The following is a 19,418-nucleotide window of genomic DNA, read 5'->3' as shown; positions in this document are numbered from 1 at the left end:
TAGTCTAGTCTATAGTCTAGTCTATAGTCTAGTCTATAGTCTAGTCTATAGTCTAGTCTATAGTCTAGTCTATGTCTAGTCTATAGTCTAGTCTATATCTAGTCTATAGTCTAGTCTATAGTCTAGTCTATAGTCTAGTCTATAGTCTAGTCTATAGTCTAGTCTCTAGTCTAGTCTAAGTCCTATAGTCTACTTATTCTATAGTCTAGTCTATGTCTAGTCTATAGTTAGTCTATAGTCTAGTCTATAGTTAGTCTATAGTCTAGTCTATAGTCTAGTCTATAGTCTATTCTATAGTCTATTCTATAGTCTAGTCTATAGTCTAGTCTATAGTCTAGTCTATAGTCTATTCTATAGTCTAGTCTATAGTCTATTCTATAGTCTAGTTTACAGTGTAGTTTATTAGTAGTCTAGTTCTATAGTCTAGTTTATATTCCAGTTTACAGTCTCTTCTATAGTCTAGCCATAGTGTCGTCTATAGTCTAGTCTACAGTCTTGCCTATAGACTAGTCTATTGTAAAGACTATAGTCCAGTCTGGACAATAATCTAGTATATGATCTAGTCTATAGTTTAGTCTATAGTTTAGTCTATAGTTTAGTCTATAGTGTCTAATCTATAGTCTATAGTTTAATCTGTAGTCTATTGTCTAGTCTATAGTCTAGTCTATTGTCTTGTCTATGTCTGTTCTGTAGTCTAGCCTATAGTATTGTCTAAGGTATAGTCTATAGTTTAGTTTATAGTCTAGTCTATAGTCCAGTCAGTAGTCTACTTTTATTTCGTAGTCTAGTCTATAGTCTAGTCTAGTATAGTCTAGTCTAGTACTAGTCTAGTCTAGTCTAGTCTAGTCTAGTCTAGTCTAGTCTAGTCTAGTCTAGTCTAGTCTAGTCTAGTCTAGTCTAGTCTAGTCTAGTCTAGTCTAGTCTAGTCTAGACTATAGTCTAGTCTATACTATAGTCTATAGTATAGTTTAGTTTATTGTCTAGTCTATAGTCTACTTTTATTTGGTAGTCTAGTCTATAGTCTAGATAGTCTTGTCTATAGTCTAGATTGTAGTCTAGTTTATAGTCTAGTATGTAGTCTTATTTGAGATATTTATTCTCTAAAAACTAAAAGTTTCGTAGTTTATTTCTCAATAGAAAGCTTTGATATTCAGTATCTAAAAAAGAAAGCTTTGGTAGTAGACTTCTTAACTTAGAAGCTTTGATATTTGGTAAAAAGTTTAAAATTTCATTTCTATATAAAAAAGCTTTAGTTGGTGATTTTTAATATGTATATGAAAGCGTTGGTTAATGGTTTCGAAATAGGAAAGCTTTTTTTTAATTCCTAAATAAGTAAGCTTTGGTATTTGATTAAAAAAAATAAAACTTTAGTAATTGACTCCTTTACATAAAAGCTTTCATATTAAAGATTTAAAAAAACATTTGTAATTGATACCTAAATAAAAAAGCATTGATGCTTGATTTCACAAAAAAAGCTTTCAAAATAGAAAAGCTTTTTTAAGTTGTCTACAAACAAAACTGTTTGGTTAAGACATAATTGTTTTCTATATTAATAAAAAAGCTTTTACTTTGATTGACTTTGTTAAGAAAGCTTTTTATATGTTTTTACAAATTAGAAACTTTGAAGGTCGTTTATAGACATGAAATTATTGGTTAGTTGTTTGACTAATAAAAAAGCTCTTTTTCTAATATTTTTCTAAAAAGCCAGGAAATATATAAAAATCGTTTATTTGTTTTTGTTTAATTTCAATTAAATAGTTTTTGGAAGATTTTGAATTTAAACTTCTTAAATTGTTTAAATTTCTTTTATATTGTTAAAAAGGAAAATCGATTTCTAGGTCTATTCACATATTCACGGATAAAACTCTCATCATCAACTTGGTTCGAAGGCTGCAAATGTTTACCCGACTTTAGTTCTTTAACTTTTTCTTTTACATTCTTTGTTTTCCTCTTGTTTTTAGGATTTATTTCTTTAAATTGTTTGTCTTCTTGTGTGTTCTTTTGTTTTTGTAAATGCAAAAAAAAGTTGCCTGTAGGCTTTGTTGCTTTGCAAAAAGTTGACAAAAACAAGTGTAAACAAATACTTAAATATACATGAAGATGACAACAACAACAACAGCAACATACATATCTAAAAATAAAGACATTTTAACATTAACAATAAACACTATAATAAAATAGTGTTTTATTTGTTAAAAAAAAACTCATGAACTACAAGACGTATGAGTTATAAAAAGTTATACAAGAAGAACTACAAGAAGTATGAGTAATAAGTTTTATAATAGTGAGAAAATATTTTTACAAAAAAGTTTAATTTATGTTTAAAAGTTTAAAGAAATTTTAGTTTTTAACAAATATTTGTTTGAAAATTATACAAAAGCTTTTTATCTTTACTTACTCTAACGTTTGATTAAAGAGCAATACAACTCCTATTGCAAAAAGCAAATCTTTGCAGGCATTATGCCAAATTTTTTCCTATAATTTTCTTTGTTGACATCTTAGTACAGAAAATACATAAGACATGTAAAAAAGCTTTTGTTTGTCTATAAGTTTTCTATTACTATATTTTGCATTCTTTATCTGCATTTAACTACATTTTATTTTGTAGTTTTTTTTTTCTATAAATTGTAAATTTAGTTTTGTGTTGTTTACACATCTTTATTACCCTGTATTTGCCAGAAGCTAAATTACATTTAAATGTAACTTGAAAGCGAGAGAGGGAAATTTATAACTTAAAGCTATTTTTCGGTTTATTAATATTTAAAGAAAGTTTGTTTATTTTTCGTTTATAAATAGCAACAAAAATTTAACGTAAATGGGTGAAAAAGTGAAAGAAAATTTTGTGAATGAAATTAAAAAAATCCTTCAACTGATGAATGAAACCTTTTAAGGGGGTTTCAATAGTAAATAAAAAGCTTCAAGGTGGTTTGTAACAAATAAACTTAATGAATTAGCTTTTTAAGAAAATAAAGCTAGAAAAGCTTTTAACAAGTCTTTTCATGTAAAAGAAATTTTCAAGATTAGAAAGCTTCTTATTTCGAAATAAAATATTAAAGCTGTATTTTTAGGAGTTTGCATCTAAAGCTTTTTAATGAACTATTAAATGAATAAATCACTTAAAATAATTTCCTTATTTAAAAATTAAATAAAAAAGTTTTTATAGTTGATTTCTAAAAGTTTTTCGTCTAGACTATAGATTAGACGATAGACTAGATTATAGACTAGTCTATAAACTAGACTATATATTAGACTACAGTCTATATTCTAGTCTATAGTCTAGTCTATAGTTTAGTCTATAGTCTAGTCTATAGTATAGTCTATAGTATAGTCTATAGTCTAGTCTATAGTCTAGTCTATAGTCTAGTCTATAGTCTAGTCTATAGTCTAGTCTATAGTCTAGTCTTTAGTCTAGTCTATAGTCTAGTCTATAGTCTAGTCTATAGTCTAGTCTATAGTCTAGTCTATAGTCTAGTCTATAGTCTAGTCTATAGTCTAGTCTATAGTCTAGTCTATAGTCTAGTCTATAGTCTAGTCTATAGTCTAGTCTATAGTCTAGTCTATAGTCTAGTCTATAGTCTAGTCTATAGTCTAGTCTATAGTCTAGTCTATAGTCTAGTCTATAGTCTAGTCTATAGTCTAGTCTATAGTCTAGTCTATAGTCTAGTCTATAGTCTAGTCTATAGTCTAGTCTATAGTCTAGTCTATAGTCTAGTCTATAGTCTAGTCTATAGTCTAGTCTATAGTCTAGTCTATAGTCTAGTCTATAGTCTAGTCTATAGTCTAGTCTATAGTCTAGTCTATAGTCTAGTCTATAGTCTAGTCTATAGTCTAGTCTATAGTCTAGTCTATAGTCTAGTCTATAGTCTAGTCTATAGTCTAGTCTATAGTCTAGTCTATAGTCTAGTCTATAGTCTAGTCTATAGTCTAGTCTATAGTCTAGTCTATAGTCTAGTTATAGTCTAGTCTAGTCTAGTCTATAGTCTAGTCTAGTCTATAGTCTAGTCTAGTCTATAGTCTAGTCTAGTCTATAGTCTAGTCTAGTCTATAGTCTAGTCTAGTCTATAGTCTAGTCTAGTCTATAGTCTAGTCTAGTCTATAGTCTAGTCTAGTCTATAGTCTAGTCTAGTCTAGTCTAGTCTAGTCTAGTCTAGTCTAGTCTAGTCTAGTCTAGTCTATAGTCTAGTCTATAGTCTAGTCTATAGTCTAGTCTATAGTCTAGTCTATAGTCTAGTCTATAGTCTAGTCTAGTCTAGTCTATAGTCTAGTATATAGTCTAGTCTATAGTCTAGTCTATAGTCTAGTCTATAGTCTAGTCTATAGTCTAGTCTATAGTCTAGGCTATAGTCTAGTCTATAGTCTAGCCTATAGTCTAGTCTATAGTCTAGTCTATAGTCTAGTCTATAGTCTAGTCTATAGTCTAGTCTATAGTCTAGTCTATAGTCTAGTCTATAGTCTAGTCTATAGTCTAGTCTATAGTCTAGTCTATAGTCTAGTCTAGTCTACTAGACTATAGACTAGACTATAGACTGTAGAACATTTGTCGACTATGAAAGCATTATTATTTAGAAATGAAATAAAAATAGTTTTCCTATTCAGAAGTAAAAGCTTTCCATTTTTCAAATACCAAAACTTTCAAAGCTTTCTGATTTAGAAATCCTCTATCAAAGGTGCCTTGTTTACAACTCAAGCTTTCTTTTTTAGAAAGCTACTATCAAAGCTTTCTTACATAAATGTCAACTACTAAAGTTTTTTTCTTTAGAAGTAAAGTGTAAAAGCTTTGTTAGTTTCAAACTAACTACCAAAAATTTCTTATGTAGTCATCAACTGCAAAAGCTTGGTCATTTATACATTAACTACCAAAGTTTTTTCACTTAGAATATAACTACCAAAGCTTTTTTCTTTAAAAATTAACTTCAAAAGCTTTCTTATTTAGAAATCAACATGAAAAGCTTTCTTATTTATATATCAATTACAAAGGCTTTCTTTTGTAGAGGTAAACTGTCAAAGATTCCTTCTTTAGAAATCAACTAACAAAGCTTTTTTCTTCTTTGAACCCAACTACCAAAGTTTAATTCCTTAGAAGGGTACTATCAAAGCTTTGTTATTTAAAATATCAAGCACAACACAGAAGGATAATTTAGTGCTTTATTAATTAAATACCAAAATGTTTAACTTAATTTATAATTTAGCTGCTAAAATAATCCTTTTTGCACTATTATGCACCATTATAATTACATGCTTATTTTGAGTTTAAGGTCATCATCATTATTGTCTAATACAGCTGATGATGATGATGATGATATTTAAAATGCTGGTGCTCTGATGATAGTTTAATTTGAAATCAAATGTAGTGTATGAAAAATGATTATTTTATTTTCTCTCATTTTCTTCTTGTTTTGTACTTATTTGGCCACAACTATTGACCTTCACTTTGTAGTGGATTATTTAGCTTTTTCTGTTATTTGTTTTTATACTTGTTATTTTCCGTAGCAAGACTTTTTTAATTAAGAATTTTCTTTGGTTTTATATCTACATACATATTAAGCAATATCAATAACCGATTGAAAAGTTATTTTTTTAACCTTTTCGTTTAAAAACGTTTTATTTAAGTTTTTGTTTTTATTATTTTCTTATATTTGTTATTTAAGCTTATACATGTTCATAAGGATTTTGGTTTTCATATGGATTGTATATACATTTTGTATAAGTTCGATAGCTCGTTCGCTGGGCTACAGTTTGCTGCTTGAATGCAATAATAAAAGAATGTTTGTTTCTTTGTTTGCAGTAGATTGAATTCAAACAATTCGCTATTGTAATTGTATTGGGAAAATATAAAAATGTTTATTTGTGTGGCAAAAACATTGAAGGAGTAAAAGAGCACTTAGTGAATTGTTTAAATCATAAGTTTCAATATCAATTTTAGTTATTTTGCAGATGAAAATAACCTTCTACACAACTTAGTTAAAGTTTTAAGGTTTGTTTTTCTTTTAAATTCATAAACTTTGATATTGAACTTTAAAGACTTTAATATTTGATTTAAACAAATATAAGGCTTTTTTACCTAATTTCTTAAAACGAAAGCTTTTGTAATTGACTTCAATATAAAAATGCTTTAAAAGCGGATTTATAAATAGAAGAACTCATTCTTGATACTAAATAAGAAAGAAATAAGAAAGCTTTAACTGTTGATTTCATAATAGTAAAGCTTTGGGAATTGACCTTTAAATGAAAAAGATTTGGCAGTTGGTAGACTAAGACAAGACTATAGACTAGACTAAAGGCAAGATTACAGACTACACTATAGACTAGACTATATAATAGACTATAGACATAACTATATTGTAGACTATAGGCTAGACTATAGACTAGACTATAGCCTAGACTACAGACTAGACTATAGACTAGACTATAGACAAGACTATTGACTAATCTTTAGACTAGACTTTAGAATAGACTATACACTAGACTAGACTATAGACTAGACTATAGACTAGACTATAGACTAGACTATAGACTAGACTATAGACTAGACTATAGACTAGACTATAGACTAGACTATAGACTAGACTATAGACTAGACTATAGACTAGACTATAGACTAGACTATAGACTAGACTATAGACTAGACTAGACTAGACTATAGACTAGACTATAGACTAGACTATAGACTAGACTATAGACTAGACTATAGACTAGACTATAGACTAGACTATAGACTAGACTATAGACTAGACTATAGACTAGACTATAGACTAGACTATAGACTAGACTATAGACTAGACTATAGACTAGACTATAGACTAGACTATAGACTAGACTATAGACTAGACTATAGACTAGACTATAGACTAGACTATAGACTAGACTATAGACTAGACTATAGACTAGACTATAGACTAGACTATAGACTAGACTATAGACTAGACTATAGACTAGACTATAGACTAGACTATAGACTAGACTATAGACTAGACTATAGACTAGACTATAGACTAGACTATAGACTAGACTATAGACTAGACTATAGACTAGACTATAGACTAGACTATAGACTAGACTATAGACTAGACTATAGACTAGACTATAGACTAGACTATAGACTAGACTATAGACTAGACTATAGACTAGACTATAGACTAGACTATAGACTAGACTATAGACTAGACTATAGACTAGACTATAGACTAGACTATAGACTAGACTATAGACTAGACTATAGACTAGACTATAGACTAGGACTATAGACTAGACTATAGACTAGACTATAGACTAGACTATAGACTAGACTATAGACTAGACTATAGACTAGACTATAGACTAGACTATAGACTAGACTATAGACTAGACTATAGACTAGACTATAGACTAGACTATAGACTAGACTATAGACTAGACTATAGACTAGACTATAGACTAGACTATAGACTAGACTATAGACTAGACTATAGACTAGACTATAGACTAGACTATAGACTAGACTATAGACTAGACTATAGACTAGACTATAGACTAGACTATAGACTAGACTATAGACTAGACTATAGACTAGACTATAGACCAGACAATAGACTAGATTTCCGTCAATCATATTTTTAATAATTCTTTTAAGTAAATACTTTAATATCCTTTCTTCTTTGTTTACTTTTAAATAAATATTGCAATTCCTTGAATAAATAAAAACTTTTTTCATCTCCAAGTTACAGTTACATTTCAGGAAGGAAATTTATACAATAATTATAAAAAACGAATACATATACAGGATAGAAAAAGTCAAATAGTTTAAAAAGCTTTATTTATATATGAATATAAGAGTTTGAGTAAACGAATCGGCATAACTATATATTATATGAGTTTGTTTGTCTCTATGTGTGTCTATCAGTCTATCTATGTAGTATGTATGGTTTGTACTACCAACTGTATAAATACAATGTTAACTCTACTGACTGACTGCATGTTGACAAAGCAGATGATGACGGTGATGAGAATGACTTTGATGATACTTCATTTAAAATTAAGTAAAAGTTCTTCAATAGAATAAATAATATGAGTACTGGAAAGCAACAAAAACAAAAAATACGAGAAAAAAGTGAACATTTACAGAAATAGAAAAATAAAAATATTTCTCTATATAAATAAAGTTGTTATAAAAAATATATTTCTTTTTATAGTTGTAAAGTTTAATGCACTTTAATGTAACAAAAAATGCAAAAATATTATGCGGTTTTTAATAATAAGTTTATGGGAAGTAAATGCGTTATAAAATGTTGAAAATACCATAGAAAAATCTGGATTTTAATTTAAATTATTAGAAAAAGAAGTAAAAAAGCTTAAAGTTTTTTTAAAAGTTATAGACTAGAATATAAGCTATACTTTAGGATAGGCTAAGGACTTGACTATAGACTTGCCTATAGACTAGACTATATACTATACTATAGACTAGACTATAGACTAGATTATATAAAAGACTATTTACTAGACTATAGTCTAGACTACACTAGACTCTGGACTACACTATGCACTAGACTATATATTAAAATATTGACTAGATTACACTAGAGACTAGACCATAGAATAGACTATAGATTGGTCTACAGACTAGAATATATACTATAGACTTTGTTACAGACTAGGCTATAGTATAAACTATAGAATAGATTTTAGACTGGACTGTCGACTAGACTATAGACTGCCTTCAGACTAGACTAGAATATAGACTAAACTAAACTATAGAATAATCTATAGACTTGACTATAGACTATATATACATAGATTTGACTATAGACTAAATTATAGACTAGACTAGACTATAGACTAGCCTATAGCCTAGACTACATACATATGTATATACTAGTCTATAGGCTTGAATATAGGCTAGACTAGCTAGACTAGCCTATAGACTAGCCTATAGACTGGACTATATACTGTAAAATAGACTAGCCTATAGACTGGCCTATAGACTAAAATAGAGTATATGCTAGCCTATAGAACAGAGTATAGGCTAGATTATGATCTAGATAGAATACAGGTTAGATTATAGACTAAATTATAGACTAGACTCTAGACTAGACTATAGACTAGACTATAGACTAGACTATAGACTAGACTATAGACTAGACTAGACTAGACTATAGACTAGACTATAGACTAGACTATAGACTAGACTAGACTAGACTATAGACTAGACTATAGACTAGACTATAGACTAACTATAGACTAGACTATAGACTAGACTATAGACTAGACTATAGACTAGACTATAGACTAACTATAGACTAGACTATAGACTAGAACTATAGACTAGACTATAGACTAGACTATAGACTAGACTATAGACTAGACTAATAGACTAGACTATAGACTAGACTATAGACTAGACTATAGACTAGGACTATAGACTAGACTATAGACTAGACTATAGACTAGACTATAGACTAGACTATAGACTAGACTATAGACTAGACTATAGAACTAGACCATAGACTAGACTATAGACTAGACTATAGACTAGACTATAGACTAGACTATAGACTAGACTATAGACTAGACTATAGACTAGGACTATAGACTAGACTATAGACTAGACTATAGACTAGACTATAGACTAGACTATAGACTAGACTATAGACTAGACTATAGACTAGACTATAGACTAGACTATAGACTAGACTATAGACTAGAGCTATAGACTAGACTATAGACTAGACATAGACTAGACTATAGACTAGACTATTAGACTAGACTATAGACTAGACTATAGACTAGACTATAGACTATAGACTAGACTATAGACTAGACTATAGACTAGACTATAGACTAGACTATAGACTAGACTATAGACTAGACTATAGACTAGACTATAGACTAGACTATAGACTAGACTATAGACTAGACTATAGACTAGACTATAGACCTAGACTATAGACTAGACTATAGACTAGACTATAGATAGACTATCGACTAGATATAGACTAGACTATAGACTAGACTATAGACTAGACTATAGACTAGACTATAGACTAGACTATAGACTAGACTATAGACTAGACTATAGACTAGACTATAGACTAGACTATAGACTAGACTATAGACTAGACTATAGACTAGGACTATAGACTAGACTATAGACTAGACTATAGACTAGACTATAGACTAGACTATAGACTAGACTATAGACTAGACTATAGACTAGACTATAGACTAGACTATAGACTAGACTATAGACTAGACTATAGACTAGACTCTAGACTAGACTATAGACTAGACTATAGACTAGACTATAGACTAGACTATAGACTAGACTATAGACTAGACTAGACTATAGACTAGACTATAGACTAGACTATAGACTAGACTATAGACTAGACTATAGACTAGACTATAGACTAGACTATAGACTAGACTATAGACTAGACTATAGACTAGACTATAGACTAGACTATAGACTAGACTATAGACTAGACTATAGACTAGACTATAGACTAGACTATAGACTAGACTATAGACTAGACTATAGACTAGACTATAGACTAGACTATAGACTAGACTATAGACTAGACTATAGACTAGACTATAGACTAGACTATAGACTATAGACTAGACTATAGACTAGACTATAGACTAGACTATAGACTAGACTATAGACTAGACTATAGACTAGACTATAGACTAGACTATAGACTAGACTATAGACTAGACTATAGACTAGACTATAGACTAGACTATAGACTAGACTATAGACTAGACTATAGACTAGACTATAGACTAGACTATAGACTAGACTATAGACTAGACTATAGACTAGACTATAGACTAGACTATAGACTAGACTATAGACTAGACTAGACTATAGACTAGACTATAGACTAGACTATAGACTAGACTATAGACTAGACTATAGACTAGACTATAGACTAGACTATAGACTAGACTATAGACTAGACTATAGACTAGACTATAGACTAGACTATAGACTAGACTATAGACTAGACTATAGACTAGACTATAGACTAGACTATAGACTAGACTATAGACTAGACTATAGACTAGACTATAGACTAGACTATAGACTAGACTATAGACTAGACTATAGACTAGACTATAGACTAGACTATAGACTAGACTATAGATTAGACTATAGACTAGACTATAGACTAGACTATAGACTAGACTATAGACTAGACTATAGACTAGACTATAGACTAGACTATAGACTAGACTATAGACTAGACTATAGACTAGACTATAGACTAGACTATAGACTAGACTATAGACTAGACTATAGACTAGACCAGCGGTTCCCACCGGTTTTTACTTCGCGGACCCCTTGAGGAACTTATTTAATTTCGCGGACCTCCATACATATTTTGATATCTTATTGTTCTAAATAATTGTTCGTCCGAAAATTGACCTAGTCCATAAATCCCTAGGTCAAATAAATGTAGAGATGTCATATCTATAAAATATTCCCGATAGGTTTTTAATTGCATGGTTTTGAAGATAGAAAGACTTCTTTGTTGAAATGTTAACATGATGTTTAATTTTATGATCGTGAGATCTTTCATGTTCATTTTTCTTCAAGGTAACAAAAAGGTTTCTTTATCAAATATTGTCGGCATGTGCTTAAGGAGTCACGTTTCAAAAATTTATTGCGATTGCAGAGGGGTAAAGTGAGCTAAGTTTTCGGGAAAATAATATAAGAAAGTTGGACTTCATCCATGTTGTTGTGGAATGCATTATCCGCATAATATATGACATGAACACTTTTACTGCATGGTTTTGCCTACATATTTACGCGAAACGCTATGGATTTTCAGATGTTAATTTAATAATATTGGTCGATAAAATCAAGTTAAAATCTTTGTATCACGTCGGAAGGGAATATTTATATTTAAAATTAACTAAATTAACGTATTGAAGGTGCATAAAGAGTCACCTCAGTTTTTGAAATATATAATTTTAGTCCTTACAAACAAGAACAATTTTGCTTACAATTTGACAAACTTAAATCTGGTATAAGCTTGTCTTTGAATTATGAAATGTGACCTAACTTCATAGTCCGGAATACCAGTATCCCTTATTTAATTGTAAGACAGATCATTATCCGTCTGAAATAAAAAACATTGTTTCACTACATATACAGGAAATAAAAATTACATATCAGGCAATATCTTACTCTATATACAATATAGAGTAAGATATTGCCTGATACAATAAATTTGTAGGGCCTAGCTTCTTCCTGATAAACAACCGAAAAAATAAAATTCAAAAAGTTACCAAAAAATCTGGGATTATTGCATAAAAGCAGAATATTGTTTGTCTTCGCGGACCCCCTAGGATTTACTACGGACCACTAGGGTCCACGGACCCCCCATTTGGGAACCGTTGGAGCTAGACTATAGACTAGACTAGACTATAGACTAGACTATAGACTAGACTATAGACTAGACCATAGACTAGACTATAGACTAGAACATAGACTAGACTATAGAGTAGACCATAGACTAGACTATAGACTACTATAGACTAGACTATAGACTAGACCTATAGACTAGACTATAGACTAGACTATAGACTAGACTATAGACTAGACTATTGACTAGACTATAGACTAGACTATAGACTAGACTATAGACTAGACCTATAGACTAGACTATAGACTAGACTATAGACTAGACTATAGACTAGACTATAAACAAGACTATGACTAGACTATAGACTAGAGTCTAGACTAGACTATAGACTAGACTATAGACTAGACTATAGACTAGACTATAGACTAGAGTCTAGACTAGACTATAGACTAGACTATAGACTGACTAGACTAGACTATAGACTAGACTATAGACTAGACTATAGACTAGACTATAGACTAGACTAGACCTATAGACTAGACTATAGACTAGACTATAGACTAGACTATAGACTAGACTATAGATAGACTAAGACTAGATATAGACTAGACTATAGACTAGACTATAGACTAGACTATAGACTAGACTATTAGACTAGACTATAGACTAGACTATAGACTAGACTATAGACTAGACTATAGACTAGACCTATAGACTAGACTATAGACTAGACTATAGACAGACTATACTTAGACTAGACTATAGACTAGACTATAGACTAGACTATAGACTAGACTATAGACTAGACTATAGACTAGACCTATACTAGACTATAGACTAGACTAGACTAGACTATAGACTAGACTATAGACTAGACTTAGACTAGACTATAGACTAGACTATAGACTAGACTATAGACTAGACTAAGACTGACTATAGACTAGACTACTAGACTAGACTATAGACTAGACTATAGACTAGACTATAGACTAGACTATAGACTAGGACTATAGACTAGACTATAGACTAGACTATAGACTGACTAGACTATAGACTAGACTATAGACTAGACTATAGACTAGACTATAGACTAGACTATAGACTAGGACTATAGACTAGACTATAGACTAGACTATAGACTAGACTAGACTATAGACTAGACTTATAGACTAGGACTATAGGACTAGACTATAGACTAGACTATAGACTAGACTATAGACTAGATATAGACTAGACTATAGACTGACTATAGACTAGACTATAGACTAGACTATAGGACTAGACTATAGACTAGACTATAGACTAGACTATTCGGACTAGACTATAGACTAGACTATAGACTAGACTATAGGACTAGACTATAGACAGACTATAGAACAGACTATAGACTAGGACTATAGACTAGACTATAGACTAGACTATAGACTAGACTATAGATCTGACTAGATAGACTTATAGATAGATATAGACTAGACTATAGACTAGACTATAGACTATAGACTAGACTATAGACTAGACTATAGACTAGACTATAGACTAGACTATAGACTAGACTAGACTTAGACTATAGACTAGACTATAGACTAGACTATAGACTAGACTATAGACTAGACTATAGACTAGACTATAGACTAGACTATAGACTAGACTATAGACTAGACTATAGATATAGACTAGACTATAAGACTAGACTATAGACTAGACTATAGACTAGACTATAGACTAGACTATAGACTAGACTATAGACTAGACTATAGACTAGACTATAGACTAGACTATAGACTAGACTATAGACTAGACTATAGACTAGACTATAGACTAGACTATAGACTAGACTATAGACTAGACTATAGACTAGACTATAGACTAGACTATAGACTAGACTATAGACTAGACTATAGACTAGACTATAGACTAGACTATAGACTAGACTATAGACTAGACTATAGACTAGACTATAGACTAGACTATAGACTAGACTATAGACTAGAGACTAGACTAAGACTAGACTATAGACTAGACTATAGACTAGACTATAGACTAGACATAGACTAGACTAGACTATAGACTAGACTATAGACTAGACTAGACTAGACTAGACTATAGACTAGACTATAGACTAGGACTATAGACTAGACTATAGACTAGACTATAGACTAGACTATAGACTAGACTAGACTATAGACTAGACTATAGACTAGACTATAGACTAGACATAGACTAGAGTATAGACTAGACCTATAGACTAGAGTATAGACAGACTAGACTATAGACTAGAGTATAGACTAGACTATAGACTAGAGTATAGACTAGACTATAGACTAGACGTATAGACTAGACTATAGACTAGAGTATAGACTAGACTATATACTAGACATATGACTAGACTATAGACTAGACTCAAAGAACTATAAAGTTTACCGCCCACTTTCTGGCTCGATTTTAGGGATTGTACTAAATACTCCATAACGTTGTTGGTTTTAAACATGCTGTCTTCAAATTTGGTTTGTGGAAAGAGGAAATATTAAGCTTTAATTTGTTTGTTTTAGCTTCACTTACCTTTTTGATAGTTGGCTTGCTTCTGTTACCAATTAAAAATCGTTTTTTATTTATTTTACTACTATATTATTTTATTTATTTGATTTCTTTTATTGTTTTATTTGATTTAAATTTTCTTCTCTTTTTAATTTATTGTATTAAATTCTTCTTTTGTGTGTTATTCTTTTACAATGTACTTAAGTTTTAATAGGATAAAAATATAACAATTTCTTATTTTTTTTTTAAATATAAATTTTCTTGCGTTTGTTTTGTTTCTTTTGATTTGAGTTTTACTTTCGGCAAAATTTAACAAAATATAAAAGAGTTTTTTCTTTAAATAGAAGTATAATAAAATTTAAACAAATGTATAAATTATGTACAATTGAGGCGCCAGATGACCAGACCAGTTTGAAATAGCAATAGTAAAGAAAATTTTGAAAATTTCTTCACTTTTGCTTTCAAACCAAGACTCTTCTTAAGGTTCTTTTTCTTTTTAAATAAATTTTTGTGTTGAAAACTTTGTTTTTTTTTTTTTGCTGATAATTTATTTATTTCTTTTTGATATTTTAAAATTACAAATACAATCTTCTCTTAATAAAATAAAACTTAATTTATAATAAAAGATAAAGTTGTTTTGATTTGTTTTTTAAAATATATAAATAAATAGCTCTACAAAAATTTAAATTTATAAAATTTTAAAGAACCTCCTACATTTTGTTATTGTTTTTTATACTCTATATAAAAGCAAAATTTTACACAAGCAAAAATATGTTAGTTAAAAATTTTTTTTAGTAATAATAAATAAATAGTAAATTTTACAAAAAAAAATTTTGGCAATAAAAAGGGGAATTGTTAAAATTTTTAATTAAATTTCGTTGATAAATGTAATTTGGCACTTTTTTTTAAAAGAAAAAAAGGATAAGAAAATTTAAAATTTAACATTTTATTTTGAAAGAAAAAGTGTAAAATAGGGAAATTTTTAAAAGGAAATTTAAAATAGTTTTTTTTATAGAGTTGTAGAAGGTAGATTTGGGTAGAGTTTTTAAAATTTAATTTGCTAAAATTTTGAAGAATAGTTGAAAGTTTTGGTTTTTCTTTTCGTTTATATTTTTTTAAAAGAAATTATACCAAGTTTTTTGTTAAAATTTATAAATTAAAGGAAATAGAGGAGTTTTAGCAAGAGCAGGATTGGTTTTTTGAGGCCAGAAAGTAGTGTAGTTTAGGTTGTTGAAAAGTTTTGAAATAGACTTTGAAATTGTGTAAGATTTTTCTTAGTTTTTTTTTTTAAGAAATTAACAGAATTTTTTTAAATTTGAAAATAAAGTAAATAGACAAGATTTGGAAATAGCAGAGTTGATTTTGGAAAGTAGTTTTTTGGAAATATTTATAGAAAGATGTTTCTAAACATATTTGCAGTAGATTTTCTAAAATTTTAACTATAGACTAGACTATAGAGTAAATTATAGAGTAAACTATAAAATAGATCATAGACTAGACCATAGACTAAACTATAGACTACACTATAGACTACACTACAGACAAGACTATAGAATGACTATATACTAGAATATAAAGTAGACTATAGATTAGACTATAGAGAAAGATTATAGAATAGACCACAGACTAGAATATAGAGTAAACTATAGAATAGACCATAGACAAGAGCATAGAATAAACTATAGATTAGACTATAGACTAGATTGCAGAGTACACTATAGACTAAAATATAGAGTAGACTATCGAATAGAATATAGAGCAGAATATATACTAGACTGTAGAGTAGACTATAAAGTAGACTATAGAATTGACCATAGACTAGACTACAGACTAGACTAAAGACTAGACTAAAGACTAGACTAAAGACTAGACTAAAGACTAGAATATAAAAGTGACTATAGACTAGACTATGGAGTAGACCATAGAATAGACCATAGACTAGACTACAGACCAGACGGTAGATCGGACAATAAACTAGACTATAGATTAGCCTATGGACTTCACTATAGACTAAACTATAGAACAAACCATAGACTAGACTATAATCCAAACTATAGACTAATCTATATATTTGGTATCGACTAGACTTTAGAGTAGACTGTAGACTAGACTTCACACTAGACTATAGCCTGGACTATAGACTACACTATAGTCTATATAATAGTTTACTATAAACAAGGATATATACAATAACATAGAATAGACTATAGACTAGACTATGTACTAGACAATAGACTACACTATAGACTAGACTGAATAGAATAGACTAGATTATAGACTATTTTATAGTCTATTCTATAGTCTAGCCTAAAGTCTGGCGTAGTCTATAGTCTCATCTATAGTATAGGCTATAGTTTCATCTATAGTCTAGTCTGTAGATTAGAATCTATAGTTTAGTCTATATTCTAGTCTATAGTATAGTCTCTAGCCTAGTATATAGGCTAGTATATAGTCTTTTATATAGTCTACAGTGCAGTCTAATGTCTAGTCTATAGTCTAGTCTATAGTCCTGTTTTTAGTCTATTATACAGTCCAGTCTATGAACTAGTATATAGTCTAGTCTAAAGTTAAGTCTATAGTCTAGTATATAGTCTAGTCTATAGTCTAGTTTAAAGACTAGTCTAGTCTATAGTTTAGCCTGTAGTCTTGGCTATAGTCTCGTTTATAGTCTTGGCTATAGTCTAGTCTAATGTGTAGTCTATAGTACAGTTTATAATCTAGAATATAGTCTAGTCTATAGTCTAGTTTATAGGCTAGTCTAAAGTCTAGCCTATAGAATAGTCTATGATCTAGAATATGGACTAGTCTAAAGTCTAGCCTCTAGTATAGTCTGTAGATTAGTTTATAGTCTAGTCTAAAGTCTAGTTTATAGTCTAGCCTTTAGTTTAATCTAATCTATAGTCTAGTCTATGGTATAGTCTATAGTCAAGTCTATAGTCTATTCTATAGTCTAGTCTATAGATTAGTTTATAGTCTAGTCTAAAGACCAGTCTATAGTCTAGCCTTTAGTTTAGTCTAGTCTATAGTCTAGCCTTTAGTTTAGTCTAGTCTTAGTCTAGTTATAGTCTAGTCTATAGTCTAGTCTATAGTCTAGTCTATAGTCTAGTATAGTCTAGTCTAAGTCTATATAGTCTAGTCTATAGTCTAGTCTATAGTCTAGTCTATAGTCTATATAGTCTAGTCTATAGTCTAGTCTATAGTCTAGTCTATAGTCTAGTCTATAGTCTCTAGTCTATAGTCTAGTCTATAGTCTAGTCTATAGTCTAGTCTATAGTCTAGTCTATAGTCTAGTCTATAGTCTAGTCTATAGTCTAGTCTATAGTCTAGTCTATAGTCTAGTCTATAGTCTAGTCTATAGTCTAGTCTATAGTCTAGTCTATAGTCTAGTCTATAGTCTAGTCTATAGTCTAGTCTATAGTCTAGTATATAGTCTAGTCTATAGTCTAGTCTATAGTCTAGTCTATAGTCTAGTCTATAGTCTAGTCTATAGTCTAGTCTATAGTCTAGTCTATAGTCTAGTCTATAGTCTAGTCTATAGTCTAGTCTATAGTCTAGTCTATAGTCTAGTCTATAGTCTAGTCTATAGTCTAGTCTATAGTCTAGTCTATAGTCTAGTCATAGTCTAGTCTATAGTCTAGTCTATAGTCTACTAGTCTATAGTCCTATAGTAGTCTAAGTCTAGTCTATAGTCTAGTCTATAGTCTAGTCTATAGTCTAGTCTATAGTCTAGTCTATAGTCTAGTCTATAGTCTAGTCTATAGTCTAGTCTATAGTCTAGTATAGTCTATAGTCTAGTCTATAGTCTAGTCTATAGTCTAGTCTATAGTCTAGTCTATAGTCTAGTCTATAGTCTAGTCTATAGTCTAGTCTATAGTCTAGTCTATAGTCTAGTCATAGTCAGTCTATTCTAGTCTATAGTCTAGTCTATAGTCTAGTCTATAGTCTAGTCTATAGTCTAGTCTATAGTCTAGTCTATAGTCTAGTCTATAGTCTAGTCTATAGTCTAGTCTATAGTCTAGTCTATAGTCTAGCCTATAGTCTAGTCTATAGTCTAGTCTATAGTCTAGTCTATAGTCTAGTCTATAGTCTAGTCTATAGTCTAGTCTATAGTCTAGTCTATAGTCTAGTCTATAGTCTAGTCTATAGTCTAGTCTATAGTCTAGTCTATAGTCTAGTCTATAGTCTAGTCTATAGTCTAGTCTATAGTCTAGTCTATAGTCTAGTCTATAGTCTAGTCTATAGTCTAGTCTAGTCTAGTCTATAGTCTAGTCTATAGTCTAGTCTATAGTCTAGTCTATAGTCTAGTCTATAGTCTAGTCTATAGTCTAGTCATATCTAGTCTATATCTAGTCTATAGTCTAGTCTATAGTCTAGTCTGTAGTCTAGTATAGTCTAGTCTATAGAGTCTTAGTCTAGTCTATAACTAGTCTATAGTCTAGTCTATAATCTAGTCTATAGTCTGTCTAGCCCGTAGTCAGCCTAGTATAGTCTAAAGATTAGTTTATAGTCTAGTCTATAATCCAGTTTATAGTC

This window comes from Lucilia sericata, unplaced genomic scaffold, assembly GCF_015586225.1.
Source record: "Lucilia sericata isolate MDLA Ls3-8-SP2 unplaced genomic scaffold, ASM1558622v1 Contig001893F_arrow, whole genome shotgun sequence".
In the NCBI taxonomy this organism is placed as follows: Eukaryota; Metazoa; Arthropoda; class Insecta; order Diptera; family Calliphoridae; genus Lucilia; species Lucilia sericata.
This window is presented reverse-complemented; position numbering follows the sequence as displayed.